We start from the raw sequence: 19,221 nt of genomic DNA, 5'->3' as shown, positions 1-19,221 counted from the left end.
AGACAAGAGATGCCAGCACAGTCTCAAGTGTCCACCTGATACAAGTAGCTCACTCGTCATCAGCATCTCTCCCCAACTCATTGCCCAGTCCTTTCCATGTCTGATGAGTTGACTTCTGGAACGGTTCCTATCCTGGGCCAACAGAAGGCTTGGGGACCACAACCACAGGGATTCTTCCAGTCTCAGTAAGACCATTAAATCTGGTCTTTTTATGAGAATTTGGGGTCTGCATCCCACTGTTCTCCTGCTCCCTCAGGGGTTCTCTGTTGTGCTTCCTGTCAGGGCAGTCATCGTTTGTGGTCGGGCACCATCTGGTTCTTCTAGTCTCAGGATGATGTAAGTCTCTAGTTCATGTGGCCCTTTCTGTCTGTTGGGCTCATAATTCTCTTGTGACCTTGGTGTTCTTCATTCTTCTTTGATCCAGGTGCGTTGAGACCAATTGATGCATCTTAGACAGACGTTTGTTAACATTTAAAACCCCAGTCGCCACAGTTCAAAGTGGGATGCAGAATGTTTTCTTAATGCAATTTATTTTGCCAATTGACTTTGATGTCCCCGGGAGCCATAGTCCCCAAAATCTGCCCTTGCTCTGCTGACTTTGAAGCATTCAGTTTACCCAGGTAACTTCTTTGCTTTTCGTCCAGTTCAGTTGAGCTGACCTTCCCTGTATTGAGTATTGTACTTCCCTTCACCTAAAGTAGTTCTTGTCTACTATCCAATCAGTAAATAACCCTCTCCTACCCTCCCTCCCTCCCCCCTCTTTTAACCACAAAAGAAAGTGTTCTTCTCAGTTTAAACTATTTCTCAAGATCTTATAATAGTGGTCTTATACAATATTTGTCCTTTTGCATCTGACTAATTTCACTCAGCACAATGCCTTCCAGGTTCCTTCATGTTATGAAATTTTTCACAGATTCATCACTGTTCTTTATCGATGCATAGTATTCCATTGCGTGAATATACCATAATTTATTTACCCATTCATCCGTTGATGGACACCTTGGTTGCTTCCATCTTTTTGCTATTGTAAACAGAGCTGTAATGAACATGGGTGTGTATATATCTGTTCGTGTAAAGGCTCTTATCTCTCTAGGAAATATTCCGAGGAGTGGGATTTCTGGGTCCTATGGTAGTTTTATTTCTAACTTTTTAAGGAAACGCCAGATACATTTCCAAGTGGTTGTACCATTTTACATTCCCACCAGCAGTGTATAAGAATTCGAATCTCTCCTCAGCTTCTCCAACATTTATTATTTTGTGTTTTTTGGATTGATACCAACCTTGTTGGAGTGAGATGGAATCTGGTCGTAGTTTAATTTGCATTTCTCTAATGGCTAATGATCAAAAGCATTTTCTCATGTATCTATTAGCTGCCTGAATATCTTCTTTAGTAATGTGCGTGTTCATATCCTTTTGCCCAATTTTAAATTGGGTTGTTTGTCTTTTTTTTTTTTTAATAACTTTTATTAAGCTTCAAGTGAACGTTTACAAATCCAAACAGTCTGTCACATACAAGTTTACATACATCTCACTCCCTACTCCCACTTGCTCTCCCCCTATTGAGTCAGCCCTTTCAGACTCTCCTTTCTTGACAATTTTGCCGGCTTCCCTCTCTCTCTATCCTCCCATCCCCCCTCCAGACAAGAGTTGCCAACACAATCTCAAGTGTCCACCTGATATAATTAGCTCACTCTTCATCAGCATCTCTCTCACACCTGCTGACCAGTCCCTTTCATTTCTGATGAGTTGTCTTCAGGGATGGTTCCTGTCCTGTGTCAACAGAAGGTCTGGAGAGCATGGCCGCCGGGATTCCTCCAGTCTCAGTCAGACCATTAAGTTTGGTCTTTTTATGAGAATTTGGGGTCTGTATCCCACTGATCTCCTGCTCCCTCAGGGGTCCTCTGCTGTGCTCCCTGTCAGGGCAGTCATCGATTGTGGCCGGGCACCAACTAGTTCTTCTGGTCTCAAGATGATGTAGGTCTCTGGTTCATGTGGCCCTTTCTGTCTCTTGGGCTCTTAGTTGCCGTGTGGGCTTGGTGTTCTTCATTTTCCTTTGCTCCAGGTGGGTTGAGACCAATTGCTGCATCTTAGATGGCCGCTTGTTAGCATTTAAGACCCCAGACGCCACATTTCAAAGTGGGATGCAGAATGATTTCATAATAGAATTATTTTGCCAAGTGACTTAGAAGTCCCCGCAAACCATGTTCCCCAGACCCCCGCCCTTGCTCCGCTGAGCTTTGAAGCATTCATTTTATCCCGGAAACTTCTTTGCTTTTGGTCCAGTCCAATTGAGCTGACCTTCCATGTATTGAGTGTTGTCTTTCCCTTCACCTAAAGCAGTTCTTATCTACTGATTAATCAATAAAAAACTCTCTCCCACCCTCCCTCCCTCCCCGCCTCGTAAACACAAAAGTATGTGTTCTTCTCAGGTTTACTATTTCTCAAGATCTTATAATAGTGGTCTTATACAATATTTGTCCTTTTGCCTCTGACTAATTTCGCTCAGCATAATGCCTTCCAGGTTCCTCCATGTTATGAAATGTTTCACAGATTCGTCACTGTTCTTTATCGATGTGTAGTATTCCATTGTGTGAATATACCACAATTTATTTACCCATTCATCCGTTGATGGACACCTTGGTTGCTTCCAACTTTTTGCTATTGCAAACAGAGCTGCAATAAACATGGGTGTGCATATATCTGTTTGTATCAAGGCTCTTGTATCTCTAGGGTATATTCCTAGGAGTGGGATTTCTGGGTTGTATGGTAGTTCTATTTCTAACTGTTTAAGATAATGCCAGATAGATTTCCAAAGTGGTTGTACCATTTTACATTCCCACCAGCAGTGTATGAGAGTTCCAATCTCTCCGCAGCCTCTCCAACATTTATTATTTTGTGTTTTTTGGATTAATGCCAGCCTTGCTGGTGTGAGATGGAATCACATCGTAGTTTTAATTTGCATTTCTCTAATGGCTAATGATCGAGAGTGTTTTCTCATGTATCTGTTGGCTGCCTGAATATCTTCTTTAGAGAAATGTGTGTTCATACCCTTTGCCCACTTCTTGATTGGGTTGTTTGTCTTTTTGTGGTTGAGTTTTGATAGAATCATGTAGATTTTAGAGATCAGGCGCTGGTCGGAGATGTCATAGCTGAAAATTCTTTCCCAAACTGTAGGTGGTCTTTTTACTCTTTTGGTGAAGTCTTTAGATGAGCATAGGTGTTTGATTTTTAGGAGCTCCCAGTTATCGGGTTTCTCTTCATCATTTTTGGTAATGTTTTGTATTCTGTTTATACCTTGTATTAGGGCTCCTAGGGTTGTCCCAATTTTTCCTTCCATGATCTTTATCGTTTTAGTCTTTATGTTTAGGTCTTTGATCCACTTGGAGTTAGTTTTTGTGCATGGTGTGAGGTATGGGTCCTGTTTCATTTTTTTGCAAATGGATATCCAGTTATGCCAGCACCATTTGTTAAAAAGGCTATCTTTTCCCCCGTTAATTGACACTGGTCCTTTGTCAAATATCAGCTGCTCATACGTGGATGGATCTATGTCTGGGTTCTCAATTCTGTTCCATTGGTCTATGTGTCTGTTGTTGTACCAATACCAGGCTGTTTTGACTACTGTGGCTGTATAATAGGTTCTGAAGTCAGGTAAGGTGAGGCCTCCCACTTTCTGCTTCTTTTTCAGTAATGCTTTGCTTATCCGAGGCTTCTTCCCCTTCCATATGAAATTGGTGATTTGTTTCTCTATCCCCTTAAAATATGACATTGGAATTTCGATCGGAAGTGCGTTAAATGTATAGATGGCTTTTGGTAGAATAGACATTTTTACTATGTTAAGTCTTCCTATCCATGAGCAAGGTATGTTTTTCCACTTAAGTATGTCCTTTTGAATTTCTTGTAGTAGAGCTTTGTAGTTTTCTTTGTATAGGTCTTTTACATCCTTGGTAAGATTTATTCCTAAGTATCTTATCTTCTTGGGGGCTACTGTGAATGGTATTGATTTGGTGATTTCCTCTTCGGTGTTCTTTTTGTTGATGTAGAGGAATCCAAGTGATTTTTGTATGTTTATTTTATAACCTGAGACTCTGCCAAACTCTTCTATTAGTTTCAGTAGTTTTCTGGAGGATTCCTTAGGGTTTTCTGTGTATAAGATCATGTCATCTGCAAATAGTGATAACTTTACTTCTTTCTTGCCAATCCGGATACTTTTTATTTCTTTGTCTAGCCTAATTGCCCTGGCTAAGACTTCCGACACGGTGTTGAATAAGAGTGGTGATAAAGGGCATCCTTGTCTGGTTCCCGTTCTCAAGGGAAATGCTTTCAGGTTCTCTCCATTTAGAGTGATATTGGCTGTTGGCTTTGCATAGATGCCCTTTATTATGTTGAGGAATTTTCCTTCAATTCCTATTTTGGTAAGAGTTTTTATCATGAATGGGTGTTGGACTTTGTCAAATGCCTTTTCTGCATCAATTGATAAGATCATGTGGTTTTTATCTTTTGTTTTATTTATGTGATGGATTACATTAATGGTTTTTCTGATATTAAACCAGCCTTGCATACCTGGTATAAATCCCACTTGATCAGGGTGAATTATTTTTTTGATGTGTTGTTGGATTCCATTGGCTAGAATTTTGTTGAGGATTTTTGCATCAATGTTCATGAGGGATATAGGTCTATAATTTTCTTTTTTTGTAATGTCTTTACCTGGTTTTGGTATCAGGGAGATGGTGGCTTCATAGAATGAGTTGGGTAGTATTCCGTCATTTTCTATGCCTTGAAATACCTTTAGTAGTAGTGGTGTTAACTCTTCTCTGAAAGTTTGGTAGAACTCTGCAGTGAAGCCGTCCGGACCAGGGCTTTTTTTTGTTGGGAGTTTTTTGATTACCGTTTCAATCTCTTTTTTTGTTATGGGTCTATTTAGTTGTTCTACTTCTGAATGTGTTAGTTTAGGTAGGTAGTGTTTTTCCAGGAATTCATCCATTTCTTCTAGGTTTTCAAATTTGTTAGAGTACAATTTTTCATAATAATCTGAAATGATTCTTTTAATTTCATTTGGTTCTGTTGTGATGTGGTCCTTCTTATTTCTTATTTGGGTTATTTGTTTCCTTTCCTGTATTTCTTTAGTCAGTCTAGCCAATGGTTTATCAATTTTGTTATTTTTTTCAAAGAACCAGCTTTTGGCTTTGTTAATTCTTTCGATTGTTTTTCTGTTCTCTTTTTTAGTTCAGCTCTAATTTTTATTATTTGTTTTCTTCTGGTGCCTGATGGATTCTTTTGTTGCTCACTTTCTATTTGTTCAAGTTGTAGGGACAGTTCTCTGATTTTGGCTCTTTCTTCTTTTTGTATGTGTGTATTTATCGATATAAATTGGCCTCTGAGCACTGCTTTTGCTGTGTCCCAGAGGTTTTGATAGGAAGTATTTTCATTCTCGTTGCTTTCTATGAATTTCCTTATTCCCTCCTTGATGTCTTCTATAACCCAGTCTTTTTTCAGGAGGGTATTGTTCATTTTCCAAGTATTTGATTTCTTTTCCCTCGTTTTTCTGTTATTGATCTCTAGTTTTATTGCCTTGTGGTCTGAGAAGATGCTTTGTAATATTTCAATGTTTTGGACTCTGCAAAGGTTTGTTTTATGCCCTAATATGTGGTCTATTCTAGAGAATGTTCCATGTGCGCTAGAAAAAAAAGTATATTTTGCAGCAGTTGGGTGGAGAGTTCTGTATAAGTCAATGAGGTCAAGTTGGTTGATTGTTGTAATTAGATCTTCCGTGTCTCTGTTGAGCTTCTTACTGGATGTCCTGTCCTTCTCCGAAAGTGGTGTGTTGAAGTCTCCTACTATAATTGTGGAGGTATCTATCTCACTTTTCAATTCTGTTAAAATTTGATTTATGTATCTTGCAGCCCTGTCATTAGGTGCGTAAATATTTAATATGATTATGTCTTCCTGATCAATTGTCCCTTTTATCATTATATAGTGTCCTTCTTTATCCTTTGTGGTGGATTTAAGTCTAAAGTCTATTTTGTCAGAAATTAATATTGCTACTCCTCTTCTTTTTTGCTTATTGTTTGCTTGATATACTTTTTTCCATCCTTTGAGTTTTAGTTTGTTTGTGTCTCTAAGTCTAAGGTGTGTCTCTTGTAGGCAGCATATAGATGGATCGTGTTTCTTTATCCAGTTCGTGACTCTCTGTCTCCTTATTGGTGCATTTAGTTCATTTACATTCAGCATAATTATAGATAAATAAGTTTTTAGTGCTGTCATTTTGATGCCTTTTCATGTGTGTTCTTGGCCATTTCATTTTTCCACATACTTTTTTGTGCTGAGATGTTTTTCTCAGTAAATTGTGAGATCCTCATTTTCATAGTGCTTGACTTTATGTTAGTTGAGTCGTTACGTTTTTCTTGGCTTTTATCTTGAGTTATGGAGTTGATATTCTTTTTTGTGGTTACCTTATTATTTACCCCTATTATTCTAAGTAAAAATCTAACTTGTATCATTCTATATCATCTTGTATCACTTTCCATCTGGCAGTTCAATGCCTCCTGTATTTAGTCCCTCTTTTTGAATATTGTGATCTTTTACCTATTGACTTCCATGATTCCGTGTTATGTGTACTATTTTATTACTCATTTGTTTTTTTTTAATTAACCTTAATTTTTTTTTTTTTTTGTGATTTCCCTATTTCAGTTGATATCAGGACGTTCTGTTTTGTGACCTTGTATTGTGCTGGTACCTGATATTATTGGTTTTCTGACCAAACAATCTCCTTTAGCATTTCTTGTAGCTTTGGTTTGGTTTTTGCAAATTCTCTAAACTTGTGTTTATCTGTAAATATCTTAATTTCACCTTCATATTTCAGAGAGAGTTTTGCTGTATATATGATCCTTGGCTGGTAGTTCTTCTCCTTCAGTGCTCTGTATATGTCGTCCCATTCCCTTCTTGCCTGCATGGTTTCTGCTGAGTAGTCTGAACTTATTCTTATTGATTCTCCCTTGAAGGTATAAATCTCACTTGGTCATGGTGAATTAATTTTTTAATATGTTGTTGACATCTTCTGGCTAGAATTTTATTGAGGGTGTTTGCATCTAAGTTCATAAGGGATATTGATCTGTAATTTTCTTTTTTTGTGGTGTCTTTACCTCATTTTTGTATCAGGGATATACTGGCTTCATAGAATGAGTTTGGAACTATTCCATCCTTTTCTATGCTCTGAAATACCTTCAGTAATAGTAGTGTTAATGTTTCTCTGAAAGTTTGGTAAAATTTTTCAGTGTAGCCCTCAGGCCAGGGCCTTTTTTGTTGGGAGACTTTTAATTACCTTTTCAATCTCTTCTTTTGTTATGGGTTTATTTAGTGGTTCTACCTCTGCTTGTGTTAGTTTAGGTAGGTAGTGTATTCCTAGAAATTTGTCCATTTCTTCCAGGTTTTCAAGTTTGTTAGAGTACAGTTTTTCATAGTAACTTAATATGATTCTTTTAATTTCAGTTGGATATGTTGTGATATCACCCATCTCATTTCTTATTCAAGTTATTTGCTCACTCTTCTGTTTTGTCAGTTTGGCCAATGGTTTATTGATTTTGTTATGTTTTTCAAAGAACCAGCTTTTGGTATTATTAACTTTTTCAGTTGCTTTTTTGTTCTCAATTTAATTTAATTCTCTTCTAATTTTTTATTATTTGCTTTCTTTGTAATTTGCTGGTGTCGGAGGGTTTCTTTTGTTCCTCTCTTTCTATTTGTTCAAGTTGTAGGGGTAATTCTTTGAATTTGGTCCTTTTTCCTGTTTGGATAAGTGCATTTATTGCTATAAATTGACCTCTGAGCACTGCTTTAGCTGTTTCCCAAAGGTTCTGGTAAGAAGTGTTTTCATTCTCTTTGGATTCTGTGAAGCTCTGTATTCCATCCTTAATTTCTTCTATAGCCCAGTAGTATTTGAGCAAGGTGTTGTTCAGTTTCCATGTGCTTTATTTCTTTTCCCTGTTTTTTCAGTTATGAATTTCTACATTTATTCCTTTATAGTCAGAGAAGATGCCTTGTAAAATTTTGATGTCTCAGATTCTGTTAAGGATTGTTTTATGACATAATATGTGGTCTATTCTGGAGAATGTTTCATGTGCATTGGAAAAGAAATTATACTTGGTTGCTGTTGGGTGGAGTGTCCTGTATATGTCTATGAGGTCAAGTTGGTTGATTGTGGCATTTTGATCCTCCATATCTTTATTGATCTTCTTTCTGGATGATCTGCCCTTCACCAAAAGTGGTGTGTTGAAGTCTCCTCCTATTAGGGTTGATGAGCATCTTGGATAGATATCTTCTCATCTTTCATGATATCAGGGAAGTTTTCTGTCAGCAAATCTTCAACTATTCTCTCTGTATTTTCTGTTCATCCTCCATGTTCCAGTATGCCAATCTTTTGTAGGTTATTTCTCTTGATAGGATCCAAAATGATTCTTAGGGTTTCTTCATTTTTTTTTTTTAATGCTTTTATCTGATTTTTCTTTGAATATGTTGGTGCCAAGTGTTTTAACTTCAATCTCACTAATTTTTACTTCCAGTTCCTCAGTTCATCTCCTCTGACTTTCTATTGAGTTGTCTAATTCTAAAATTTTATTTTTAATCTTAGGATTTTCTGATCGTTTTCTCTCTATGAATTCTTCTAGCCTATTAAATTTTTCATTATCCTCTTGAATAACTTCCTTAATTTCCTAGACTGCTTTATCTGTGTGTTCCTTGGCTTGTTTTGCATTTTACCTGATTTCCTTCCTGATTTCTTTAAGTGTTCTGTATATTAATCTTTTGTGTTCTACCTCAGATAATTCCAGGAATACATCTTCATCTGGAAGATTCCTTAAATCTTTGTTTTGGGAACTTTTGATGTGATCATGGCCTGCTTCTTTATTTTATTGACTCATCTCCGAGCCATCTATGTTATTGTATTATTTTATGTTTTCTTACCGTGTCCTCGTTTCTTGCTTTGTTTTGTTTTGATACACCTAAATAGGCTGCTCGAGTAAACTAGCTTGATTATTGGCACCCTTGAAGCTCTAGTGTCCTGTCACCAGATGGCTAGAGCTGTTACCAGGTACTTGAGCCTAAGATTCCATTCCCTTTTCTTGTATGGATTCAGCTCATGTAGTCGGTCACCAAGAGTGTGGTGTAGGCTCTCACCTACAGTCTTAAAGGAGCAGGGGTGATTGGTGTAGGCATAGGTATCTGGTTGCAGTAGGGGTTCACACTTTGAGGAAGGCAGGGAGCTGACAACCGTCCCCCGTGTGTCTTAAGGAAAGTGCATCCCTGTTCCCTAGAGTGCACAAGTGGGTGGGCTCTGCAGCCAGATGATAGACACCCAGTGTTTTTGGTTGTAAAGACTGGGAGGCACCACTTGCCATGGAACCCTTGTCCTGGACAGTTATGTTGCATTGGTGGAGACACCAATCCTCAGGCCCCTGGTTTGGGTAGGTTAGGACCCTGCTTAATAGGCACAGCTGTGTCCAGTATAAAAAACCTAACTCTCCTCCACAGAGCTAAAACTTGAAGTCAGACATCAGGCACATACACCGTTGCATTGTCCCAACAAGGGCCTAAGGTGCTGAAATGGGCCCACATAGGTCCATGCAGGGGTGAAAGGCATTCAAAATCTATGGGCCACTTGTGCCTGAACAAGAGCTGCTTCTGTCCTGAGTTCCCAGCTTAGAGGAGTTAGCAGGTTATTTTTTCCCCATTTCTTAGTTTCTTCCTTCTCCAAGGCCAGGAGAATGGCTCAAGGCATAGCAGAGGACACATCTCAGGCCCAGGGAAATCGACTGCCACTGAAGCCAGCTCAGGGGATGGGGAAGAGGGAGAAGAGATCAGATATATGGGAGATAGTTCTTTCAAAAGGGTACTTTTTGGTCCACATGGTAAATTATTTGCAAGTACTTATCTCTTGGCAAGAGCTCTGTTCTTTGCTGATTCTGGAGGCATGAGTAGACTCTGTGCCACTTGCTCTCTCTCCCTGTGAAAAACATGTCCCAAATGCTACCACCAGCCCTGCCATGGTCATGCAAGGGGATTAGGCCTGAGGGGCACCAGTGCCTGTCGAGTCAGGTCCAGCAACTCCTCACTGCTTCTGAACCATGACTTCCTTGTCTGTAGCTCAGTCTGATTTCTTAACTTTGCCTTTTATGTTCAGGGCTCCTAGCTTGTCATATATGTAATTGATTCACTTGTTTTTTCAGGTCTTTGTTGTAAAAGAGAACACCAGAAACATCTCACTACTCTGCCATCTTGGTCCCACCTCCAGTATATTAATTTTTTGTGTCCTACCTCGGTAATTCCGGGAAATTATCTTCATCTGGAAGATTTCTTGATCTTTGTTTTGGGAGCTTGTTGAAGCCATCATTTGTTTGTCTTTATGTGATTTGATATGACTTGTTGCTGAGCCAGCAATAAGTTATTGTATTTATTTTATGTTTGCTTACTGTGTCCTAGCTTCTTGTTTTGTTCTGATATGCCCAAATAGGCTGTCTGAGTGATCTAATTTGATTATCAGTGCTTGTGAAGCTCTAATGTTCTGTTATCAGGTGGTTGGAGCTGTTATTAGGTATATGAGGCCAGGAGTCCCTTTACTTTTCCTGTATGGATTCAGCTCATGTGTCCAGATAGTCAGTCACCAAGTATGTGGTGCAGGCTCTTACCTACAGTCTTAGACAAGCAGAGGAGATCGGTGTAGGCACAGGTATCTTGTTGCAGTAAGGGTTACATGCTGAGCAAGGCAGGGGGCTGACAAGTGCCCCTGAGTGTCTGTGAGAAAATCATGTTCCTGTTCCCTATAGCATGTAGGTGGGTGGGTTTTGCAACTAGACTATGGACATTCAATGCTGTTGGCTGTAAGGACTGGGAGACGCCACTTACCCTTGGACCCTTGTCTTGGGTGGCTAGGTGGCATGGGTGGAGCCACCATTCCCCAGGCCCCTGATGTGGGTAGGTGGGGACCCTGCTTAACACGTAGAGTGGTGTCAAACATCACAAACCTGCCTCTCCACCATATAGCTCAAACAGATGAAGTTAGATTTTAGGTACACACCCTGTTGTACTGTGCAAATGAGGGTGTACACTGTTGAAAAGAGTCCACACAGGTCTAGGTGGGGGTGAAAGGCATTAAAATATCTGTGGACCCCTTATTCCTGTGCTTAGGCAAAGGAGCTGTGCCTGCCCTGAATTCCCGGCTTAGTGGAGGTGGCAGATGATCTTTTCCTTGATTGTTAATTTATTCCTTCTCCAAGGCTGGGAGAGTGGCTCAGAACACACTACAGGTCCTACTTCCACCCCAGGGAAAGTGGCTATCACTGAAGCTGGCTTGGGACCTGGTGCAGAGTGGGAAGGCAGCATGGAAAGATAGAGCTTCCCCCCCCCCAAGCTGTGTTTTTGTCCATGGGGCAGATTGGAGGAATGTACTTATCTTTTGCCAAGAGCACAGCTTTTCACTGATTCTGGAAGTGTGAGTGGACTTTCCACTTCTCTGCCTCTTCCAATGTGGAAAACATGCCCGAAATGCCACTGCTTGTCTCACTTCTCTCATGACAGGGGATCTGGCCTGCAGGGTGCCAGTTTCTGCTGGGTCAGTTCTGGCAACTCCTCACTGCTTCTAAACCATCTCTCCCTCCCCTTGCTGCTCAGTCTGATTCCTCAACTTTGCCTTTAATGTTCAGGGCTCCTGAATTGTCATATATAATCAATTCACTTGTTTTTTTTTGGTCTTTGTTGTAAGAGGGACCACAGTAAGCTTCTGACTACCCTGCAATCTTGGCCCCGCCCCTTATAAATCTTTTTTTGAACTTTATATAATTCATCTTTCAAGTAAATATTTATTTTAAAAAATTGTTAACTGTGTAGATGTAGATGCCAGTTAAAGGAAAGCAGATTAGAAATTCTTTTGAAACTTATAGATAACATCAAGTGCTGAAAAAATTTTTAATGACAATACAACATCATTAATGTATGAAACACAGGGCAAAATGTTAAAAAAAGAAAAAGAACAAAAATTACCTGAAAGTTGAAGATAGAAATTGGACATAAAGTCATCTATTTCTGGAAGTTATTTGGTTACAGGTATAAATTTGGAAGTAATCAATGTGGAAAATATATGTCTTTTAAATCATTTTATTTCATTTGATGTTCTATACATTCCTTAAAGTAGCCAGCACACACAGTCTACACGCCCGTTGGGAATCTCAGATAAAACAGTCATCACCAAGCAAGATAAATAACTTTGTCTATATTGCTGGGTGTTACTCTCTCCTATCTATCTGATCCCTCCCCTCCCTGCCCCACTTGGCTTCATTAACATTGGAATTTCCTGGGCCAGGGAGTGAAGTGCTCTGTGGGTTTTTTTTTTCCTAACCCATTTTCCTGGCCTGAGAGAAGCAGCTAATAAAAACCAAGGGAACAAAAATCCTTCCATGACTTCCCCAAATTGGACTAAAAATACAGAACCAGCTCCAGCCAAGCATATGAGATCCACAGTCTTGGGCTTTCATCCCTACCGGGAACAAAGTAGCTATTATAATGCAAAGGCAATTCTGATAGGAATCTGACTGTAATTGTTTTAGCAGATTACTGGAAAGACAAGTTTCCCAAGTCTGATATCTCCACCTATTAAAAAGAGCCCTCACTGACCAACAAAGGGTAACTGAGGGCTGAAGCTCCACCCAAACCACCTAAACACCTGCCAAAGGGGTCTGAGGATACCGAAACTGGCCAATCTGTAGAGGTACATGCATTGAGTGCCTAAGGTACAGCTGCAGAGCCCACCCACCAAAGTGCTTAGGAATAGAGACACACTTACCTCACTGGCACTTGGGGGAAGCCTGTCAGCATCCTGCCCCACCTGGAGTGTGAACCCCTGCTGCTACTAGAATCTGGTGCACACAACTATCACCACTACTCCTCTAAGTGAATAGGTGACAGTCTACACCACACACTTGGTGACCGAAAATCAGATTCTACTCAAGAAGAGTGAATGGACTCTTATGCTTATATATCTGGTAACAGCCCAAACCACCTGGTAATAGGACATAAGTGATTTAAAAGCTACAATAATCAAGACAGCACAATCTAGTAGCCCATCCACATATATTGAAAGAAAACACAACAAGATAAGACTCAGTGAGTAAATATTAAATAAATCATTACAATATCTTATAGATGGCTTGGAGACAGCAGTCAATATCAAACCACATAAAGAAGCAGACCACGATTGCTTCTACAACTCCCCAAACTAAAGAATCAAAATCTTTCCCAAATGAAGATAGAATCCTGGAATTGCCAGATGCAGAATATAAAAAACTAATTTACAGAATGCTTCAAGACATCAGGGATGACATCAAAAATGAAATAAGTCAATCTACAGAAAAAGCCAAGGAACACACTGATAAAGCAGTTGAAGAACTCAAAAAGATTATTCAAGAACATAGTGGAAAAATTAATAAGCTGCAAGAGTCCATAGAGAGACAGCATTCAGAAATCCAAAAGATTAACTGTAAAATTACAGAATTAGACAACTCGATAGGAAGTCAGCAGAGCAGAATCGAGCAATTGGAATACAGAGTGGGGGACCTTGACAATAAGGGAATTGACACCAATATAGTTGAAGAAAAATCAGATAAGGGAATTTAAAAAAATGAAGAAAACCTAAGAATCATGTAGGACTCTATAAAGAAGAAAAACTTGTGTATGATGGGAGTTCCAGAACAGGAAGGGATAACAGAAAATACAGAGAGAATAGTTAAAGATCTGTTGGCAGAAAACTTCCCCGACATCATGAAAGACGAAAGCGTATCTATCCAGATGCTCATCGAATCCCATATAACATTGATCCAAAAAGAAAATCACCAAGGCATATTATCATCAAACTTGCCAAAACTAAAGATAAAGAGAAAATTTTAAAAGCAGCCAGATATAAAAGAAAAGTCTCCTACAAAGCAGAATCAATAAGAATAAGTTCAGACTACTCAGCAGAAACCATGCAGGCAAGAAAGCAATGGGATGACATATAGAGAGCACTGAAGGAGAAAAACTGCCAGCCAAGGATCATATATCCAGCAAAACTCTCTCTGAAATATGAAGGCAAAATTAAGACATTTACAGATAAATACAAGCTTAGAGAATTTGCAAAAACCAAACCAAAGCTGCAAGAATTACTAAAGGAAATTGTTTGGTCAGAAAATCAATAATATCAGATACCAACAAAGAGTACTAACAATTCCATAATTCAAAATAAAAACCAAGAAAAACATAAAGACTCAGCAAACATAAAGTCAACTACTATGAAAATGAGGAACACACAATTTACAAAGAAAAATGTTTCAGCACAAAAAAGTAAGTGGAAAAATGAAATTGTCAACAACACACACAAAAAGGCATCAAAACGACAACACTAAACTCATACTTATCTATAATTACTCTGAATGTAAATGGACTAAATGCACCCATAAAGAGACAGAAAGTCTTAGACTGGATAAAGAAACACGATCCATCTATATGCTGCCTAAGAGACACACCTTAGACTTAGAGACACAAACTAAAACTCACAGGATGGAAAAAAATATATCAAACAACAATCAAAAAAGAGCAGAAGTGGCAATGTTAATTTCTGACAAAATACACTCTAAAGTTAAATGCACCAAAAAGGATAAAGAAGGACACTACATAATGATTAAAGGGACAATTGACCAGGAAGATATAACCATATTAAATATTTATGCACCCAATGACAGGGCTGCAAGATACTTAAAACAAACTTTAACAGAACTGAAAAGTGAGATAGACATCTCCACAATTATAGTAGGAGACTTCAACACACCTCTTTCGGAGAAGGATAGGACTTCCAGTGAGATGCTTAATAGAGACACGGAAGACCTAATTGCTACAATCAATGAAGATGACCTCATAGACTTATACGGAACACTCCACCCAACAGCTTCAAAGTACACTTTTTTTTCTAGTGCACATGGAACATTCTGTAGAATAGATCACATATTAGGTCATAAAACAAACCTTTGCAGAATCCAAAACATCGAAATATTACAGAGCATCTTCTCAGACCACAAGGCCATAAAAGTGGAAATCTATAACAGAAAAATCAGGGAAAAGAAATCAAATACTTGGAAACTGAACAATACCCTGCTCAAAAAACACTGGGTTATAGAAGACATTAAGGAGGGAAAAAAGAAATTCATAGAATGCAACGAGAATGAAAATACTTCCTATCAAAACCTCTGGGACACAGCAAAAGCAGTGCTCAGAGGTCAATTTATATCGATAAATGCACACATACAAAAAGAAGAAAGAGCCAAAATTAGAGAACTGTCCCTACAACTTGAACAGAAAGAAAGTGAGCAACAAAAGAACCCATCAGGCACCAGAAGAAAACAAATAATAAAAATTAGAGCTGAACTAAATGAATTAGAGAACAGAAAAACAATTGAAAGAATTAACAATGCCAAAAGCTGGTTCTTTGAAAAAATTAACAAAATTGATAAACCATTGGCCAGACTGACTAAAGAAATACAGGAAAGGAAACAAATAACCAGAAGAAATGAGATAGGCCATATCACAACAGACCCAACTGAAATTAAAAGAATCGTATCAGAGTATTACAAAAAATTGTACTCTAACAAATTTGAAAACCTAGAAGAAATGGATGAATTCCTAGAAAAACACTACCTACCTAAACTAACACAAAATCAGAAGTAGAACAATTAAATAGACCCATAACAAAAAAGAGATCGAAAAGGTAATCAAAAAACTCCCAAAGAAAAAAAAAGCCCTGGTCCGGACGGCTTCACTGCAGAGTTCTACCAAACTTTCAGAGAAGAGTTAACACCACCACTACTAAAGGTATTTCAAAGCATAGAAAATCTTGGAATACTACCTAACTCATTCTATGAAGCCAGCATATCCCTGATACCAAAACCAGGTTAGACACCACAAAAAAAGAAAATTACAGACCTATATCCCTCATGAACATAGATGCAAAAATCCTCAACAAAAATTCCAGCCAATAGAATTCAACAACATATCAAAAAAATAATCCTCCACGACCAAGTGGGATTTATACCAGGTATGCAAGGTTGGTTCAAAATTAGAAAAACCATTCATGTAATCCACCATATAAATAAAACAAAAGACAAAAACCACATGATCTTATCAATAGATGCAGAAAAGGCAGTTGACAAAGTCCAACACCCATTCATGACAAAAACTCTCAGCAAAATAGGAATTGAAGGAAAATTCTTCAATATAATAAAGGGCATTTATACAAAGCCAACAGCCAACATCATTCTAAATGGAGAGAGCCTGAAAGCATTTCCCTTGAGAACGGGAACCAAACAAGGATGCCCTTTATCACTGCTCTTTTTCAACATTGTGCTAGAGGTCCTAGCCAGAGCAATTAGGCTAGACAAAGAAATAATGGGCATCCGGATTGGCAAGGAAGAAGTAAAATTATCTCTATTTGCATATGACATGATCTTATACACAGAAAACCCTAAGGAATCCTCCAGAAAACTACTGAAACCAATAGAAGAGTTTGGCAGAATCTTAGGTTGCAAGATAAACATACAAAAATCACCTGGATTCCTCTACATCAACAAAAGGAATATCAAAGAGGAAATCACCAAATCAATATCATTCTCAGTAGCCCCCCAAAAGATAAAATACTTACGAATAAATCTTACCAAAGATGTAAAAGACCTACACAAAGAAACATACAAAGTACTAGTGCAAGAAACTAAAAGGGACGTACTTAAGTGCAAAAAAATACCTTGCTCATGGATAGGAAGACTTAACATAGTAAAAATGTCTATTCTACCAAAACCCATCTATATATACAATGCATTTCCGATCCAAATTCCAAGGACATTATTTTTTTTAACTTTTATTAAGCTTCAAGTGAACATTTACAAATCCAATCAGTCTGTCACATGTAAGTTTACATACATCTCACTCCCTTCTCCCACTTGGTCTCCCCCTATTGAGTCAGCCCTCTCAGTCTCTCGTTTCGTGACAATTTTGCCAGCTTCCCTCTCTCTCTATCCTCCCATCCCCCCTCCGGACAAGAGTTGCCAACACACTCTCAAGTGTCCACCTGATTTAATTAGCTCACTCTTCATCAGCATCTCTCTCCCCCCACTGACCAGTCCCTTTCATGTCTGATGAGTTGTCTTCGGGGATGGTTCCTGTCCTGTGCCAACAGAAGGTTTGGGGACCATGACCGCCCGGATTCCTCTAGTCTCAGTCAGACCATTAAGTATGGTCTTTTTATGAGAATTTGGGGTCTGCATCCCACTGATCTCCTGCTCCCTCAGGGGTTCTCTGTTGTGCTCCCTGTCAGGGCAGTCATCGATTGTGGCCGGGCACCAACTAGTTCTTCTGGTCTCAGGATGATGTAGAACTCTGGTTCATGTGGCCCTTTCTGTCTCTTGGGCTCTTAGTTGTCGTGTGACCTTGGTGTTCTTCATTCTCCTTTGATCCAGGTGGGTTGAGACCAATTGATGCATCTTAGATGGTCGCTTGTTAGCATTTAAGACCCCAGACGCCACACTTCAAAGTGGGATGCAGAATGTTTTCATAATAGAATTATTTTGCCAATTGACTTAGAAGTCCCCTTAAACCATGGTTCCCAAACCCCCGCCCTTGTTCCGCTGACCTTTGAAGCATTCATTTTATCCCGGAAACTTCTTTGCTTTTGGTCCAGGCCAAATAAGCTGATCTTCCATGTATTGAGTGCTGTCCTTTCCTTCACCTAAAGCAGTTCTTATCTACTAATTAATCCCTAAAAAACCCTCTCCCTCCCTCCCTCCCTCCCCCCCTCGTAATCACAAAAGTATATGTTCTTCTCAGTTTATACTATTTCTCAAGATCTTATAATAGTGGTCTTATACAATATTTGTCCTTTTCCCTCTGACTAATTTCACTCAGCATAATGCCTTCCAGGTTCCTCCATGTTATGAAATGTTTCACAGATTCGTCACTGTTCTTTATCGATGCGTAGTATTCCATTGTGTGAATATACCACAATTTATTTACCCATTCATCCGTTGATGGACACCTTGGTTGCTTCCAGCTTTTTGCTTTTGTAAACAGAGCTGCAATAAACATGGGTGTGCATATATCTGTTTGTGTGAAGGCTCTTGTTTCTCTAGGCTATATTCCGAGGAGTGGGATTTCTGGGTTGTATGGTAGTTCTATTTCTAACTGTTTAAGATAACGCCAGATAGATTTCCAAAGTGGTTGTACCATTTTACATTCCCACCAGCAGTGTATAAGAGTTCCAATCTCTCCGCAGCCTCTCCAACATTTATCATTTTGTGTTTTTTGGATTAATGCCAGCCTTGTTGGAGTGAGATGGAATCTCATCGTAGTTTTAATTTGCATTTCTCTAATGGCTAATGATCGAGAGCGTTTTCTCATGTATCTGTTAGCTGCCTGAATATCTTCTTTAGTGAAGTGTGTGTTCATATCCTTTGCCCACTTCTTGATTGGGTTGTTTGTCTTTTTGTGGTTGAGTTTTGATAGAATCATATAGATTTTAGAGATCAGGCGCTGGTTGGAGATGTCATAGCTGAAAATTCTTTCCCAGTCTGTAGGTGGTCTTTTTACTCTTTTGGTGAAGTCTTTAGATGAGCATAGGTGTTTGATTTTTAGGAGCTCCCAGTTATCTGGTTTCTCTTCGTCATTTTTAGTAATGTTTTATATTCTGTTTATGCCTTGTATTAGGGCTCCTAATGTTGTCCCTATTTTTTCCTCCCTGATCTTTATTATTTTAGTCTTTGATCCACTTGGAGTTAGTTTTTGTGCATGGTGTGAGGTATGGGTCCTGTTTCATTTTTTTGCAAATGGATATCCAGTTATGCCAGCACCATTTGTTAAAAAGGCTATCTTTTCCCCAGTTAACTGACACTGGGCCTTTGTCAAATATCAGCTGCTCATATGTGGATGGATTTATATCTGGGTTCTCAATTCTGTTCCACTGGTCTATGTGCCTGTTGTTGTACCGATACCAGGCTGTTTTGACTACTGTGGCTGTATAATAGGTTCTGAAATCAGGTAGAGTGAGGCCTCCCACTATCTTCTTTTTCAGTAATGCTTTGCTTATCCAAGGCTTCTTTCCCTTCCATATGAAGTTGGTGATTTGTTTGTCTATCACCTTAAAAAATGACATTGGAATTTCGATCGGAAGTG

The sequence above is a fragment of the Loxodonta africana genome, unplaced genomic scaffold (genome assembly GCF_030014295.1).
Source record: "Loxodonta africana isolate mLoxAfr1 unplaced genomic scaffold, mLoxAfr1.hap2 scaffold_32, whole genome shotgun sequence".
In the NCBI taxonomy this organism is placed as follows: Eukaryota; Metazoa; Chordata; class Mammalia; order Proboscidea; family Elephantidae; genus Loxodonta; species Loxodonta africana.
This window is presented reverse-complemented; position numbering follows the sequence as displayed.